Source organism: Carettochelys insculpta, chromosome 2, assembly GCF_033958435.1.
Source record: "Carettochelys insculpta isolate YL-2023 chromosome 2, ASM3395843v1, whole genome shotgun sequence".
NCBI lineage: Eukaryota > Metazoa > Chordata > Testudines > Carettochelyidae > Carettochelys > Carettochelys insculpta.
In genome coordinates this window covers 265,553,438-265,570,157 of record NC_134138.1, presented here as the reverse complement: position 1 = coordinate 265,570,157, position 16,720 = coordinate 265,553,438, and the positions used below count along the sequence as shown (strand labels likewise).

The 16,720-nt window shown below is 44.2% G+C and overlaps 1 long non-coding RNA gene across 1 annotated transcript in view; it reads left to right on the top strand.

Annotated features, from left to right (window-relative positions):
* LOC142008127 (uncharacterized) overlaps nt 1-16,720 on the top strand; it is an 85,023-nt gene that overhangs the window by 32,871 nt on the left and 35,432 nt on the right. The window contains exon 2 of the long non-coding RNA XR_012644081.1: nt 11,179-11,239. This is a non-coding gene — a long non-coding RNA (uncharacterized LOC142008127). The remainder of the gene's footprint in view (nt 1-11,178; nt 11,240-16,720) is intronic.

Below are 16,720 nucleotides of genomic sequence, written 5' to 3'. Positions count from 1 at the left end.
TCAACATTTGGCCTTCTGAAATGGTGGTCTGGAATTGCTTTCTGTATTCTTGTGTCAGATGGGTCAGTGAAATCCAGACTGTTATGATTTGTAAAGCTATATTTCGGCATGACTGCCTGATTATTCACAATCCTTAATTGCAGAGTTGTTAATGAACAGGTATTTTGTCCAAAGAGATCCAGACTTTTCTAGCCCTTTTGATATGGGTCAGACTTAGAAGTGCTGCCTATCCCCACTCATTTGCCACATCACTTTCAGGGAGGTAGGCAGAGGGTAAGAACAAGAAGTCAGAATCTTTAAGTTGTACATAAGACTTATCTGTCCTTTTACAAATGGGCAGAATAGTGGCAGGTGTTCACCACATTTCTACCCAGATCTAGGAGAACATCATTAGTTGCCAGCCTGGAGGGTGTCACTGATTGCAAAATATCTAACAGTCTGGGCTGTGGACACTTGACATCTTTGAGAGGAGTTTGAAGCATTTTGGCTGCCCTGTTAATGAGGTCTTGAAATTGCCAAAAATAATTGGCTGTGGAGGATAGCAAAGGCTTCTTTACCTGCTCTGACTTCCTGCTCCTCAAACATCTCCTCTGGAAAGACTGACTGGAAGATTCTGTAAACCAGCCTCCCTATGAGATGGTACTGATGGTCTGCCAAAGTGTTGACAATAGGCAGTCCGGTGGTCCTAGTATGACTATGGGGAAGAGAGGCTCATATGAAAGCAGGGTTGCTTATGCAGGGTTGGTTCCACTATCCTGGATAATTAACCTGATCTTCCCTATGACTCAGAGAATGGGTTCCTGAAGGAATATGTTGGAGACCTGTGAACAGAGATGGAGAGACCCTCTGGAAGTCTCCGTCTCATCCAAAGTAGGAGCAGCACAGAAAACAGTCCTGTGGTACCAGAGGGTGATAAATGGGTCTCAGTACTGAGAGGCTCAGTACTCCTGAGGAGCAGGGACTCCAGATAAACTAAGTAGCTCTCAACAGTGGTTGAACTGAACTCTTGTGATACCAAGAGTGATGTTGTTGCAACAGTTGCTGAAGCTAACAGTACTATTGATGGTGGACACACCATCTATGTCTAATTCAGTATCGATGCAGTTGCTTACTCAGAGCCACTGGTCACAGCATACCCAGATCTATCTAGATATTATATACATAAAAATAAATGTGTCTCAGTGCCCTCCTCCAGAGACAAGCAGCCTAGCTCCCACTCCCCCACCCCTCCCACAGATCTAGATACCCCAATCTCTCCTCTGCTCTAACTCGATGCTCATAACTTACTGGAGCTGCCATCACTGCTGCCCCCATTGCCTCTCCCAAGAAGAACTGGGGGGTGTGCGCAGAGCAGCAGAGGGCACTCCTGATGTGTGACACTGAGGAGGAGCTGCATTTTAATGGCTCAAAGAGCCTTGGTTTGAGCACCCCTGAACTATGGCATTTCTGTGGCAAATTCCAACTCCAGGAGAGAAAATAAGAACACAACAGCCTGGCCCCATTATAAAATCTCACGAAGAGATTATAGGTATACTCACCAGTGGTCTCAATTCAGCTTTCACGCTTCCTTGAAAGGAACTCATTAAACTGAAAAAGCTGGCTTAAAACCAGTTTCTTTCTATAACCTCTTCCATAATTAGCTACAAGGGACACATTTGTAGTCACTTTCAGTTTTTTTTTAATAGGTCTAGTGCAAGATGAAGTGTTAGTTCACTGTTATAAGACTTTAACTAATACATGTTGGTTGCCTGCCACAGCCAAAATATTTGTTCAAGCATTTCTGCACAGTACAGCCTTTTCTGTATGGACTTTCCCAAGAATAGGCAATAGCATGATGTTGAAAGAGCATAACAAATGGAGTTCCTCAGGGATCAGTTTTGGGACCAGTTCCATTTAATATCTTTATAAACAATTTACATAATGGCAGAGAGGGAGTATGCTTACAACATTTGTAGATGATACAAAGCTGGGAAGGGTAGCTTGGAGCATAGGGTTGTAATTCAAAATGATCTGGACAAACTGAAGAAATGGTCTGAAGTAAAAAGACTGCAGCACAATAAGGGCAAATGCAAAATACTCCACTTAACGAGGAGTAGTCAGTTTCACACATACCAAATGGGAAGTGACTGTCTAAGACAGAGTACTGCAGAAAGGGATCTAGGGGTCATAGAGGACCACAAGCTAAATATGAGTGAATAGTGTGACACTGTTGCAAAAAAAAAGCAAACATCCTTCTGGGGCATATTAACAAGACACTTGTAAGCAAGACATGAGAAGTAATTCTTCTGTTCTACTCTGCAATAGTTAGGCCTCAACTGGAGTGTTGTGTCCAGTTCTGGGCACCACATTTCAGGAAAATTGTGGAGAGATTGGAGAAGGTGCAGAGAAGAGGAGCAAAAATGATTCAAGGCCTAGAAAACGTGAACAATGGTGATGGGAAGAATTGTTTGTTTAGCTTAGAAAGGAGAAGGCTGAGAGGGGACATAACAGCTTTCAAGTACCTAAAATGATGTTACAAAGAGGAAGGAGAAAGGCTGTTCTCTTTAACTCCTGAGAAGACAAGAAGCAATGGGTTTAAATTGCAGAAAAAGAGGTTTAGGTTGGACATTAGGGAAAAACTTCCTGTCATCGTGGCATTGGAATAAATTGGCTAGAGAGATTGTAAAATCTCCATCACTGGAGATACTTAAGAGTAGATAAACATCTGTTGAGGGTGATCTAGATCAGTGTTTCTTAAACTTTTTGAGACCATGGAACATCAAACAATATTTTTTATTCAGAACACCTATGAAAATTTTCTTCAAAAAAAAATTCAGACCAAAAACAAAAAAACCAAAGCCCACCAAACAGCAACATACATACCAAAATGAAGTAATTTAATCAGGTATTATAGAAGTAACATAGAAGCATCATCATTAAGAAATAATATTGTATCTGGTTTTAATAACAGAGAATATATACCATCAGTGTATAATATCAAAAAAGTGTTAGACACTTACGGCACACCTGAGTGTTGTTCACAGAACACCAGTGTTCCGCAGAACATAGTTTAAGAAACGCGGACATAGATGGTGTGTGGTCCTGCATCCAGGTCAGGGGACTGGACTCGATCTCTCGAGATCCCTTCCGGTTACAGTGTTCTATGATTCAGTAGTCTCTGGAATCACATTTTTGTTTTTGGAGTTCCATCTTTAATGTTAATTCATTCAGACACATCCAGAAAATATTCCAATTTTGATTTTTTTAAGGGCTTGAGAATTTCAGCTGCTACTTTTTATTCATCATTACTTTTGTGCAAGCTTGGAACAACCTTGATTGTAAGAAGTTTGTGACAGTGTCAGAGCTGTTCACTAATTTTCAAAATGTGTCCTTAACTTACATCTTTATATAATTTTACAGTACAGTGTCTAATTTATGTACTGCCCCACCCCCAGTACTCCCAGTGCAAAGTAAGCAGCCTATAGATGAAGGGGAAAAAAATATTAGTTTGCAAGTGTGACATTCCTAGGACTTCGGAGTGTTGGAAAAGCACTTGCATGTTGACCCTTAACAGCTCATAAATTCAATGGACAACTTTTCCTCCAAAAGGGGGACTCTTCAAAAGCACAAATTGGAGTTTGGGTGCCTAGCTTCATTTTGTGGTTAAAAAATTCTCATAATAACAAATTCTAGAAGTTACACATTAGCTAGACAAAGCACGTATCTAATTTTAGCAAGAGTCTCTGAACATGTTTTACGTATTGCAACACAAACTGGAACAGTCTCTTATACAGAGTTGAGGTCGTGATTTCCAGAGGATCAAAAGTGGAGCTTCCCTATCACCTGAATGACTTTCTTCTGATTTTTCTTTCTTTCACTTTGACAAATACATCCATGAAGCATATCTGATTTTGTCCTCTTCCGTTTCTAACAGGATGCAGTATGAGATGTGAGTGTGTTCAGGCTGAATTACTCTCTCTCTAGACTCATAGCTTTTAATTCCAGGACTACCAGCCTCTAAACCACCCCCCACCACCCAAGACATGGCAGCCACCAGGAGTGCAGGGCTGCCTGGCAGCAGGCCACCCCAATCCAGCAAATCCTTTTGTTCAGGAATGTAACTGGCTATGACTCCTTGCTGTGGCGCCCCCTGCTGGTCACCTGGGAATGAGCTCATCCAGCCTCCAGAGTGCCCTCTTCTACCCAGTATCGGAGGGGTAGCCGTGTTAGTCTGGATCTGTAACAGCAACGAAGGGTCCTGTGGCACCTTATAGACTAACAGAAAAGTTTTGAGCATGAGCTTTCGTGAGCACAGACTCACTTCATCAGATGAAGCGTCTGGAGCTGGAGCATCTGATGAAGTGAGTCTGTGCTCACGAAAGCTCATGCTCAAAACTTTTCTGTTAGTCTATAAGGTGCCACAGGACCCTTTGTTGCTCTTCTACCCAGTGTCTTCCCTGTGTTGCCCATCAGTTTGTTCTCCACCTTGTATCAGGACCTACATCCCTCCCTGATCAGAGGCTCTTCTCTCAGGGTACAGCCCTGCCACACTGCCCCACACTCTGGAGTCCCGAACCTCTAAACCCACCTTACCTCAGTGACCCATTGCCAGTTCTAGACCTTTACCTCAGGGGCCAACTGCAGTCTGAAATGGCCAGTCATCATGGGCAAGGGATTGGACCTGCTGCCTTTTGCTGCCCTGGCTGTCACTCTGCTACCCTAGTACACTCAGGCACTGCAGTCTGGGGCTTGTCTGGCTAGAGCTCCCCTGGCTCACCCTGCCTTTCCCCAGCACTGCTCTGTCGACTCTAGCAGGTATCCAGGACAGGGCTGGAGCACGAATGCCCTCATACTGGCCAGCCATCTCTTTTATACAGTTCTCCTGGGCTTTGATTGGCTGCCACAAACCTTACCTCAGGTTGGGTCCCAGGACAGCCCTCTCCCACGGCTGTTTTTAATCTTTTCTATAGCAATGCAAAGCAACTGTGCAGTCACAGGGACCCATGAGGTCCCAACTACACCAGACCAGGGAAGTGCAACCTGTAGTAGCTGTAAGCCAAGATCACTTAAAGAAGGGCTATGCTATCTTCCATTTTTACCCACTGGATGATTGGAGAACATGATAAATAAATCTGTTTTGAAGTAGAAAATGAAGTTAGAAAGTCAAGGTTGTTGGTGTGATGAATGCCAACACTGCAGCATGCCGGAAAGGGTGAGGTTGGTGGTTTCTCTAACTTAATTAGAAAGTAATACAAGAACATCTATGTAGCAGAGACCCTTGGTTGTGAGAGTGTTTCAGTAAGTAATTTTTCTTGTTATGTTCTTTGGTAATGATAATGGGTCACAGAATTTAATAGTAGGGGAGGAAAAGGGAGAAGACCCAAACTATAGTCCCTCTAGTGGTCAATGAAATCTCTTTATATTGCTGTAATGAGGTATAGTGGCTCTTAAAGCCAGGAACATTAGATTGAAGGAAGTCCTAGGAAGTGGCTGAAGCTGGAGCAGGAAGAGAGAAAGTGGTCTTAGTGAGTTAGTGATTGTGGGGGAGGGGGAAACTTGGGCTAGTGTTTAAGGGCTCAAGATCAGCCAATGACCACCACAGACTCCAGGGGCAAGTGGGAGGGGTCCTAGCTCTTTACCACCAGAAAGGGCAGGGCTGGGACAAGAGTGGAAGGGGCAGGTCTTGGGGCAGTGAGCCCTTAGTGCTACTCAGACTGTGGTGTGTGCCATCCCTGCCCCCACCCTAAGCTGTTCAGAGCAGCATTGCCAGGTGTTTCAAAGGGCCCCAGAACTCTGGCTGCTGGAGCTCCAAGTCCCTTTGAAACTCTGGGGCCTGGTGCAACTGTCCCCCTGTCTCTCATCGGCAGTCTTGTTGTGGCAAGGAGCACTTCTCTTCTGGCCAAACAGGACAAGTTCTAGGGAGAAGTAGGACAGTATATGTCCTTCCTGCCCCTTCAGAACACTCAGGAGAAGGTGCCAACTCACGTCTGTACTGAGTGCTCCAAGGGAAGGGTCTAGTATGAAATAGGGCCAGCTGGAGGGAAGTTGGCCAAAGCCTGCAGCTGGCATGCATTGTAACTCAGCCCCAAGGAGCAGGCTGTAAACTCCTGACCCAAGGAGTATTGTTCGACTCAGTCTTGAGACGAGGGTAGGGGAACTCATCCCAGGAGGGATTCCTTGTATTCTGTCCCAGCCCAGGAAGATCCGATACGGGAGAAAGACTGCTCATACCCTAAGCTGGCTCAGATGTATCCGCAAAAACAGTAAGTTCTGTGGCAGCTTATAGACTAACAGATATATTGGAGCATCAGCTTTTGTGGGCAAGGACCCAGGTGCATCTGACAAAATGGGTCTTTGTCCACGAAAGCTTATGCTCCAATATATCTGTTAATCTATAAGGTGCCATATGACTTCTTGTTGTCTTTGAAGTTGAAGGACACAAACAGCCTGAATGGCAAGGCAGATTAGGAACGGCCCCCTGGAGGAGACCAGACTAAGGAAAGTTGCAGGAAACTTCCAGTGGGAGAGGATCCTGCTTAGCCCAAAGTAGTGAGATGTCCAGGAGTTATCAGTGTCCTGGAGGAGGCTGCCCTACAACAATTAGCAATGCATACTGTGATTACAATAACCTGGAAGACAAGTGAGCTACCTACACATGAGGATGAGATTCAAAAGCATAATCCAGCAGAAACACTTCTCGGGGCAACTGGGGACGTTCAGTAGAACACTTTAGATGCTGCATACTTAGTTATATATCATGAAACATACGATGCCCACTAATGGAATGTGATTGTCTGAGCTGCTGTTATATCCACCTTTGTGGCCTGGGGTCCAGCCTGAATGGCTCTGGGGCTCTGCTGTATATGGTATCAGTCAGCCTGAGGGGATGGTCAGTAGGTTGTATGGGCTCGGGATGCAACAATAGGGTATTTGTGAGTGAAGATGGACTATTGCCTCCCCATGGCAAGAGACCCCCTATCCAAAGGAGAGGTTGTGTGTGTGGTGGTCCAAGGCCGGAAAGGTTGGCTATGTGTCAGGGTAGTCAGGAATCTTGATCAGCAACCTCAGATTGTGAAGATGAATGATGTATTGAAAAAGGAGTGGAGTGTCCTCGAAGCTTGAATAGAGATGGCAGAGGGGATTCCTCAAGCATCTTCAGATATCTCAGGATGGGCTAAAAAGTACTGAGATGTAGAAGATGTAACCGCCTCCTGGCTGAAGATTACTGATTTAATTGATAGGACTGGAACAAGAAGTGCCACAATGTAAGGTACAGACAGAAAGTGGGAAACAACTGCATTAGGCTACAGCAGAAATTAAGCCTCTTCCAGACAGAAAAGGGGCCCAGGAGTAGAAGATGATGGCAAAGACAGTGCACAGGGGGAACTCAGGCAGACCCATGAGCTTATCAGTGTGTAGTGGAGACCCAGACAGGGCCTCAGACTGGATGGAAGGTTGTGGAGCCCCAGGCAGCAGCTCAAGATGAGCAACACATAATAGGGATTCAGACAATGTTTCAGCAGCTTCCTGGGACCCAGATAAACAATCGGGCAAAACCAGTGCTCTAGGGGACACATGTTTTATGGATCCTGGAGAAGTCCCAGAACAAATTATGGCTGCAAAACACCAGCTATAGGTGATCTGGCAAGGAAAAGATCAGCTGACTGTGGAACACTGGGTCACTCAGAAAAGCATTCACCTGCCCTGAAGGACTACCTACAGACTCTGCGTGGAGCAATCTTGAAGCCCTGGAGAAGCAGTTGAGGTGTTAGAGACAGTACACACAGTGGGGGGGGCAGGGCAGGATAGGTGCAAAGCTTGCCCTAAGGGTGGGCAAGACCTTAAGTGAGGAGTGTCACAAGATAACGTGGGCCTTTTCAGAGAGAGGTAGGGAGCAGGGCCACGTGTGCTGCATTGGCTAACCCAGATTATGCTGTAAAAGAGGGCACTGAGGGAAAGAGCGGGAGAAGCAGTGAGTCAGAGCTAGGAAGCAGCAGCAGGACTGCCAGCGTCCCTGAAAGGTGAAGCCATGAGATTCTGAGAGGTAAAAGGAACAAAAAAGTCCCCAAGGGATTGTATCCCAGAGTGAGCTGAGAGACCATGTTTGTTTTTGGTTTGTCTGGACAATAAGATGACCTCCCATGAGATGTTAAAGTGGTTAACAAGTTAACGATTATCAGAGAGGTAGCTGTGTTAGTCTGTAGCTTTGAGAACAACAAGAAGTCTTGTGGCACCTTAGTCAAAAAGGTGCCACAACACTTCTTGTTGTTCTTGAAGTTAACCATTGAGGCTCACCTGGAGTGAATGAGGCTTGCCAGCTGGGACTGCAGCAGCTCCCTGCCTGCTGGGGACAGGGGGTTGCTCCAGCCCTGTGGGGCTGCTGTGGGTGGGAGGCACTCCAGCACAGCTGGAGTAGCCCCCACTCCGCAGTGTCCTGGCCTGGGGGAGTGCCACAGGCAGGGATGCTCCAGCCATGCCAGAGAAGCCCTGGTCGCTGGCCAGCTGTGGGAAGGGATGCTCCTGGCTGGTCAGAGCAGCCCCTGTCCGCAGCAGGAGTGCTGCTCCAGCCCAGCTGAGCTACAGTGGCCTCCCCAGCCATCCCACAGCCCCCGGCCACTCTAATCCATTAACTGGTTAAATCTCTGGTTTAACCAGTTAACTAATTAAACAGGATTTTACATCTCTCCTCAGAGACACTAGCTATGAGTCTTTGGGAACTGGGGAAGAAGCCCAGATGTGGTACATTCTGTTTCTACTGATCTATTCACGGAATGAATTGTTCCTCTATGGGCTTGAACTGGAATCATTCACATCAAGGGGAATTTTTCTCTTGATTTGAATGGAAGCAGGCTCACTATAAAGGTATTTCTAGTACACTCAGCACCATGGTAACAAAATACCTGTTCCTTGCCTTTGTGTCCTTGATGGTATAAGTGACTACACTGCTGGTAAGTGGGGGAGCAAACTTAAAACCTGCAAGAGAAGAATTCAATGGAAATAGGCTCATGCATGCAGAACAGTTGGCCCATTAGAACTGGATTGGATAATTTTGCGATACAGGTATATACTGATTACATTGGAATTTAGTTATTTGGGGAGTTAAAGTGACCAAACTTTTCTGCTTTCAAAACAAGAATATTTTTCTCATATGAAAGAGTTTCTAATCTGGTCATGTGGTTCTTTGGACATATAATGGAATTATAAAGTAGGCTTTTTCACTTAGTGTCACTTTAGATTTTCTAGTTGGAGGATGCATGCAGCAGTTGATGAGGCAGGGCTGAGTACCTCTGGGGAACTTCAAATTACATAAGAGAACCTGTATTTTGTGTTCTCCATTAGGGATGTTAACAGCTTAACTGGTAAGCCTCACTCTAAATGGATGAGGCTTACTGGTTGCAGTTAACCAGTAGGGGCTGGAGCAACCTGCCGTTTGCTGCGGGCAGGGGTTATTCCAGCCCTGCAGGGCTGCTCCAGATGAGACTGGGCTGGAGCTGGGGACTGAGGCTGCTGCATCCTGGCTGGAGCACCCTGGCTCATGGCACCAAGGACTGGGGCTGTTCAAGCCAGACTGGAGTGCCCCTGCCTACAGCATTCCCAGTCCAGGTTGCTGTGGACGGGGGCTCCTCTGGCCACGCTGGTACGCCCTCACCCTCAGCGGTGCTGTGGGCTGGAGCAGCCCTGGTCCCAGATGTGCCATGTGTGGAGACGCTCCAGCCTGGCTGGAGCAGCCTTTGTCCACAGCATGGGGGAACGCTCCAGCCCATGTGGGCTGGAGCAGCCTCCCCAGCCTCATCTCCTCTTCCCATTTAACGAGGTAAACCTAGCTTTTAACCAGTTAACTTATTAAACGGGACTTTACATCTCAATTCTTCATCACTCATAGCTCAATCCAGCTACTATCAAAGATCTAGCTAGGGAGAGGTTGTACCGGCAGTGTTGTTTGCTTTTCATCTTTGTGGTTACCAGATGTAAGATGTTAGATGCAGAGTCAGCTCTACTGTGATGGCAGAACGTCATCTACATGGGGTGTAAAGTATTCAAGGCAGCAAAATGTTCCATGGCCGACTGCATGGAAAGGGTGAACGGTGGCTGATTGGCCTAGCACAGTAGAATGCTTGAACTAGCCTACTAACAGTCTTGAGTACATTCTGGGCAATGTGCCTAGACTTTGCAATTTGCCGGATAAAACACTTTCAGTTGAAGCTTTTTTTATGATCAGCTTAGCATGCTGCCCGAGATTCATGGGACGCTCTCCCTGAAGTGATATTTAAGGCCATTATTCTCTCCTTCTTCCATTCTTTCCTCAAAGCTGACCTGTGCCACAGTACCTTCTAAAAACAAATTAATGCCTAGCCAGGGTTCTTTTGTTTGTTTATTTAGTATGTGCACAGTTGTCTCGCCAAGTAATGGCATCTTCAGTGGCCTGATGTGGTTCTCCTAGACCAACGCTGAATACAAGCAGCAGGCATTCGTCAGCAGTGTGCATCACCACATGTGCGGCACTGCAACTGCATAAAGCACTGTCACAAAGACCCCGATGATACTGGTTAGCTCCATGGCCACTTTGCCCAGTCCAGACCCTGTTCAACAGGGACCATTGGCACTACCCGCCAGTACCTGATGGAAGTTGGGAAGCTAATTATCCAACCAGTGAGCTGAATTCCACAAGCACCGGTTCAACAAATCCTAGCACTGTCATCACCTACAACCCCAGCATGCAGCCCAGTGACTTCTGTGTCATTTGACCAAGCTCTATGCATCTTACAACTCAATATGGAAAGTTCGTTGGTGGCCAAGCGAGATTTACTGGGGGTCATTGGCATTTATGTATTTATAGGAACAGAGAAAACAACTTGAAAAAGGTATATAGGTTTATAAAATTGTATATATTCAATTGTTGTCTTAGGCTTAGAATTTGCAAAGAGCTACGTGTATGCTTAATTTTACATACATGAGAAGTCCCACTGAAGTCAATGAAATTACACAAACAGAATTGTGTGTGTGTGTTACTGGCTTCAGGACTTGGGCCTGAAATAGTAAACTGTTTGTGTCAGGAAATACATAAAATTACATTTGAGAAATAACACAATGTCTGTGATTGGGCTCTCCAGGTGCTCTGGTAACTTGAATTTTGTATAAGAAATAACTATTTCCTCCCATTACTTCTAACCTATTTTCTTCACCTCTTCTCTTTCCTAGCCTGCTGACCCATTCTGGATAGAAGCTTTTTTTCTTTGCTGGATCTTGGCCATTGAATGGAGTGAGTAGCAGGAAGTACTAAAAGAGAGATACTGTTAGCACTGTTTCCACATACCTCAAAGGCTGATCTTTATGCAGCTGAGACTCCAAGGGATATCTCTTAAAATAAAGGCCAGCTTATTACCCATCTTCTCCAACTCCCAGAGAACTAAATACTCTGAAGTAGAGAGAAACTGCTGCACAATGCCTCTTTATAGCTCTCAGTGTGCCTTCTTTGCTGGCTCCAGCTGCCCCTACACTCTGTTTTTCCTAGTCTTTTCTCCAATATTTTTTCCAGTTGACTTAGTTATTACAGTACATGGACCAGACTGAGGAAAATACACTGAAGGTTGGAGCTGGCAAAGCAGTAAGTACTATGAGAGGGAAGTGGTCGTGCCATGCAATGACATCATCTGGGAGTTAATTGGTCGCATTCCTATTGATGGGAGGTGCTGGCTGGAGTCCTTAGACTTACTTCCGTGATACAGAACAGAGCCAGTGCCTGTCTCTTGCCAGCCTGCTTCATTGCCAATATTCTGGCAGCGTCTAAGACACTTACAAAAACAGTACAGTACTTTATTTAGCCTGTAGTGAGAAAAAGTCATTTCACAGCTCCAGTTTAGGTGCTAAGCACTAACAAGGAGATTAAATAAAAATTAGAAATTAATACATATTTGGGTGCGGGGAGTTCATTCTAGATTAACTCACAGATCAGGGGGCTGAACTGTGCAATTTATTGCTGGGGAAGTGGGTTCAAATAATAATTAGAATATAAAGGCTATTCCATTTAATATTTAATTTTAGCAGACTGAAAATCTGTTCCCTTTGTGGAATCACTGTCTATCACGGCATTAATAGAAGTCTCTGCTTTAGAGAGATTCAGAATTTTCTAGTAGTAATCTCCAGCAATCCAGTCACTTCAGAAAGACCTTGAGAAGTTCCACAGGGTTTACAAAGTGATCAGAAGGTTATCACGTTCATGCTCATCCAGAATAGGAAGGGTGAGTGGAAGGGTGGAACTCAAGGCTGAGGTGGTAACAAGTAAGGGGTTACTGAAGTAAGAGAAGGGAACTTGGGAAAAGGAGAAAGAAATGAGAGAGGAAAAGTTAAGGAGGATGAGAAAGGTAAAAAGTCGGGAGGCTGTGGATGGACAGCTGAGGAGTGGGAGGCAGGTCAACCAAAAATAAGTGCAAGAAAATCAGAGAAACTAGAATGGTCTGAACCACAATGGCCATGTTGATACAATAGAAGGACTGTTGAAATTATGCTTGCAAAAAATAAATGATGTGGAGTTGGAAGCTAATGAATCAAAACTGGTGTGTTGGATATTAGGCCTAATTGGTGAACAAAGCAATGAGGGGATGGGCTACTCCACCAACCAATCCCTTGCTGGGTCCTTGAAGACAGCTGGGGGGGATGTAGAGGGGGAGAAGACCAGATGGAGGCTACTGAAACAAGTTTCCCCATCATGTCTGCCACCCCTATAGTCTCCTGAGACCCTGGACCACTTTCCACCAACCCTGAGAGATGTGCTGACCATAGTGTTCTATCTAGTGCAAGCAACCCAGTTAACTTTGCCATCTTTACCAGCTGCAGTTGAATCCCATATGCTACCTGAATGAAATGGGGTTGGAATTTTAACAGCAGCAGCAACAGCTCCAGCCCATCTCAACTAACGTCTTTTCTTTTTTCCAAGAGGGCAGTTATTGCCATCTTTAATGTCCCCTCAGGCTGTCAAATGAGATTTTTTTTTTCCTTTTGGAACTCTCTCCATGGAAAGTAAACAAGGAATGTCATTTACAGGAAAACCTTCTGTAATATTTGACTTTTTGATGTTTTAACTGGTTTTTCTTCTTCTTTGTATGTTTTTAATGCAAAGTTGAAAGGGTTTTTAATGGGGTATCTGACCTGGCATTAAGCAGGCTTTGGTCTCTCTCTGTACCAAACTGAAATCTTGTTTAACATTGTTTAATGATGGACAGTGTTTAACAAGGGTTTGTGTTAACATCTTTGGTCTGTGTGTTCCATATAAATTAACACAGCTGCACAAATGATGCAGTGCTGTGAAAACTCCCCCTAGTAGATTTTATGCCCAGTGCCCTGAGCGGTTCTCTTGATCTGGTGATATTGGTTTGGTTCACTTCCTGTGCCATACCTGGTACTGGCAACTTTGGAGAAGGAGTCCCAAAGGCCTGGCTGTTTCCAAAGTTTGCCTCCACCTCCACAAAGTAAACCACAACAGAAGCTTTGAACTCCTGAATGGAGACCACCAGGTTCTCGTAGCCCACCATACTGCTTCAGTTCTCAGAACTTTGCATGTGCGACAGAGGATGGAAAGAAATCTCTGTTCATTTCCTTTCCAGCAACATCGTAAGATTTCTAAAATTCTTTGTTACTACCACCAAAATATCAGCCACTTTCCTTCCCCCTTCATATGTGTCACAGAGTGGTCTATTGGAAACAGCCTGTTTTCAAGAAACAGTATATAGTCAAAAGCAAAAAAGTACCGTCCCACCAGACTGATAGTTATGAACTCTTTCTAGACCGTAACCCCATGCTGCAACAGAAGTTAGTTTCAAAATCTTCCTGTCATCTAGCTATCCTATTCTCCTCGAAATCTGGTTGCAACCCCAAACTTGAGGCCCACGTACTATATATTGAGTATTTAAATTATACTCTCTCCTTGTAATGAGACAGTGCAAGGAAGACAACGTGCCTTTGTTTGAAATGTTCACGTTAAACATTCCACCATGGTAAATTAAAAATTTTTGGAAAGTTAGAAGATATTCCAACATTTTACCAAAAAAGTATACTAAATTAGACTTTAGATGTTTAGCATAAATTCTAGTTAAAGATGGAAGTGACACACCCCTCCTGTACATTTTTCATCAGAAATTGTCCAGTTCTTCTTCTACACATCACTATATCTTTTATTGCTGCTATTTCTCTAAGTAGTTAAAGTTAACTGCTATTAACGCTCATCTCCTTTAAATCACTCAATAGTAACTAATTTATTCTATGAACAATTACTGAGGACTAGATCCTGGAAATTGATCCTTGTGGCTTCCCCTGCATTCATGTGGGTCATTTACAGGATCTGGCCATTTATTGGGCTCTCAGTTATTTGAGGGCTGAGACTGTTTCTGTTTTATATCCCAGGACAGCACCTAGTATAATGCAACCTACTGTGGGGTGGCATCTAGCTTCCGTTCCAGCTTAAAAAAAAATCAATAATTTGTATAAAACACAGTACACTGCATCATGGGGTAAGCGCTCTCTTGTGATTTCATTCTTAGCTTCATTGTAGTACATTTTTTCTTTCAAATTCATATCCTGTATCTCTAATCCCCTCTTTGTGGCTTGACCATATGTGCACAGCCAGAGATACATCTCATGACAGTTGTTAATCCTTTGAGTGTTTTTATAATATGCAGCATATGTCCAGTGACCGTTGTGTCACACAGCTTTAAGGCTATTCATTGATTGTGGTGAAACACTGCTGGAGCTAGAAGATTGCATCATGCAGTCCTCATGTTTCTATTAAGTGAAATAGTCAGGGAGTGATCCAGGATATCCTTCTGGAGCTGAGGAAGTCAAGTGAAAATACCAAGGTTTTCAGCCCTTCAAGCTGACAATGGATATTCCTATAAAATTATGTGATAGATGGAGGGCAGGCTTATAGGTTAGGTCAGATAGTTGTGTCAGTATTTCTAGATTCAATTTGTGATTGCCTCTGAATTTATTTATCACAGTCCTCATCAGCCATGGGCTCAAGCACCCGTTGGTGTCGGAGGCCTTCCTCACTATTTCCCTCCATCTTTCCCTGTCCTATGTGGAGTTGCTTAGTTTCTGTAGACTAGCTCTGCACCAAGCTATTATATCATCTACCCATTCTCCGTGGGGTCTGCCTCTCCTATTTGAACCATCCATTATGCCAAATAGCAGGGTCTTGATTTTTCGTTCATCATTCATTCTGCAGATATGCCCAAATAGCTGTAATTTCAGTTTTCAGGATGCTCAACTTCATTCCTAAGCTAATCGCTTTGCTTTTCCAGATCTTATCTATTGCTTTCAAATTTGTTCTTGCTTTCGCTATTCTAGTCGCTATTTCCTTTTTACTGTCTCGATCATATGTTATGTTGCTCCCCTGATATGTGAACTTCTCTATGTTCTCTAGTTCAGTCCCTTCTACACTGATCTTCCTTCCTATTTCTTTATCTCCAAATACCATTGTTTTTGTTTTATCAATGTTCATAATCAGTCCGTACCGCTTCCCTTCCTCGTTTAGCAGCTGTTTCGTTCTCACTAGCTTCTCCTCATCTTCCTTGATGATAACCATATCATCCATGAACCTCAAGTTGTTAATTCTCATCCCATGCACCAAAATCCCATCCTATCTTTTCCTTGATCTTGTCCATCTCTCTCTCTCTCTCTAGGTGTGTGATGAAGATACTAGGTGATATTGGATCTCCTTACCTCTACTTCTTCTAAACCAACTTCCCAACTCTCCTCACATTCTCACTGCTGCCTCTGCATTGTCACTGATATCCTTCAACAGCCATTATCAGCCTGGTATCCACTCCATACAACTCGAACACCAACCAAGTCACTTTCTGATTTATACTGTCAAATGCCTTCTGAAAACCAATGAAGCAATTGTAGATATTCTTGCTCTTATGTCGAGCTTTCTCCACTATCAATCATAGTGCCAATATCTGTTGTATGGTACTTCTATCTTTCCTGAACGCTGCTTGCTCGTCCACTAGATGTTCTTCTTTCTGCAGTCTCAGTGTGTCCATCAGTATCATCATCAGCACCTTGCTGAGATGACTCATTTAGGCAATCCTTCTGTAGTTCTTGCACTCCAATGCATTTCCCTTCTTGTGTATTGTCACTAGCATGGATCTTGTCCAGTCCTTAGGTGCCTTCCCTTCTTTCTATGCTGTATTACATAGTTGGTGTATTTCCTGGATCATACTTTCTCCACCATATATGATCATCTCTCCCACGATCTTATCATTTCCAGGGTTCTTGTTATTTAATTGTTTCACTGCTCTTTCTACTTCCTCCTTTGAAATATCAGTCTTGCTCTTGATGCTCAGCAGAGATATCTCTCTCAGTTCTTTGGTCAGTCTCTCTGAGAAACTCAGATTCAACTGTGCTTTGTACACATTGGTGCAATAGCTCATCCATCACTGCACAACCCTTCTTGTTCGTGAGCACCTCATTGTTCTTGTCTTTGATCACCATCTGCTTCAGCTGCCACTTCCTATTAATATTCCTAATCATTTTATACACCTCACTCGTCTTACACTCGCCATAATACCGTATCTTCACACTGCTCTTCTAACCATTTAGCCTTATCTGTTCTAGCCACTTTTCTTACCTTGTTGCATTTCACTCTATATTGCTGTTCTGGCCTCTCAGAAACATCCCTTCTGATCTTCAATGCTCTCTTCTTTTGGACCAACTTTAGTGTCTCCTGTATAATCCACTTCTTACT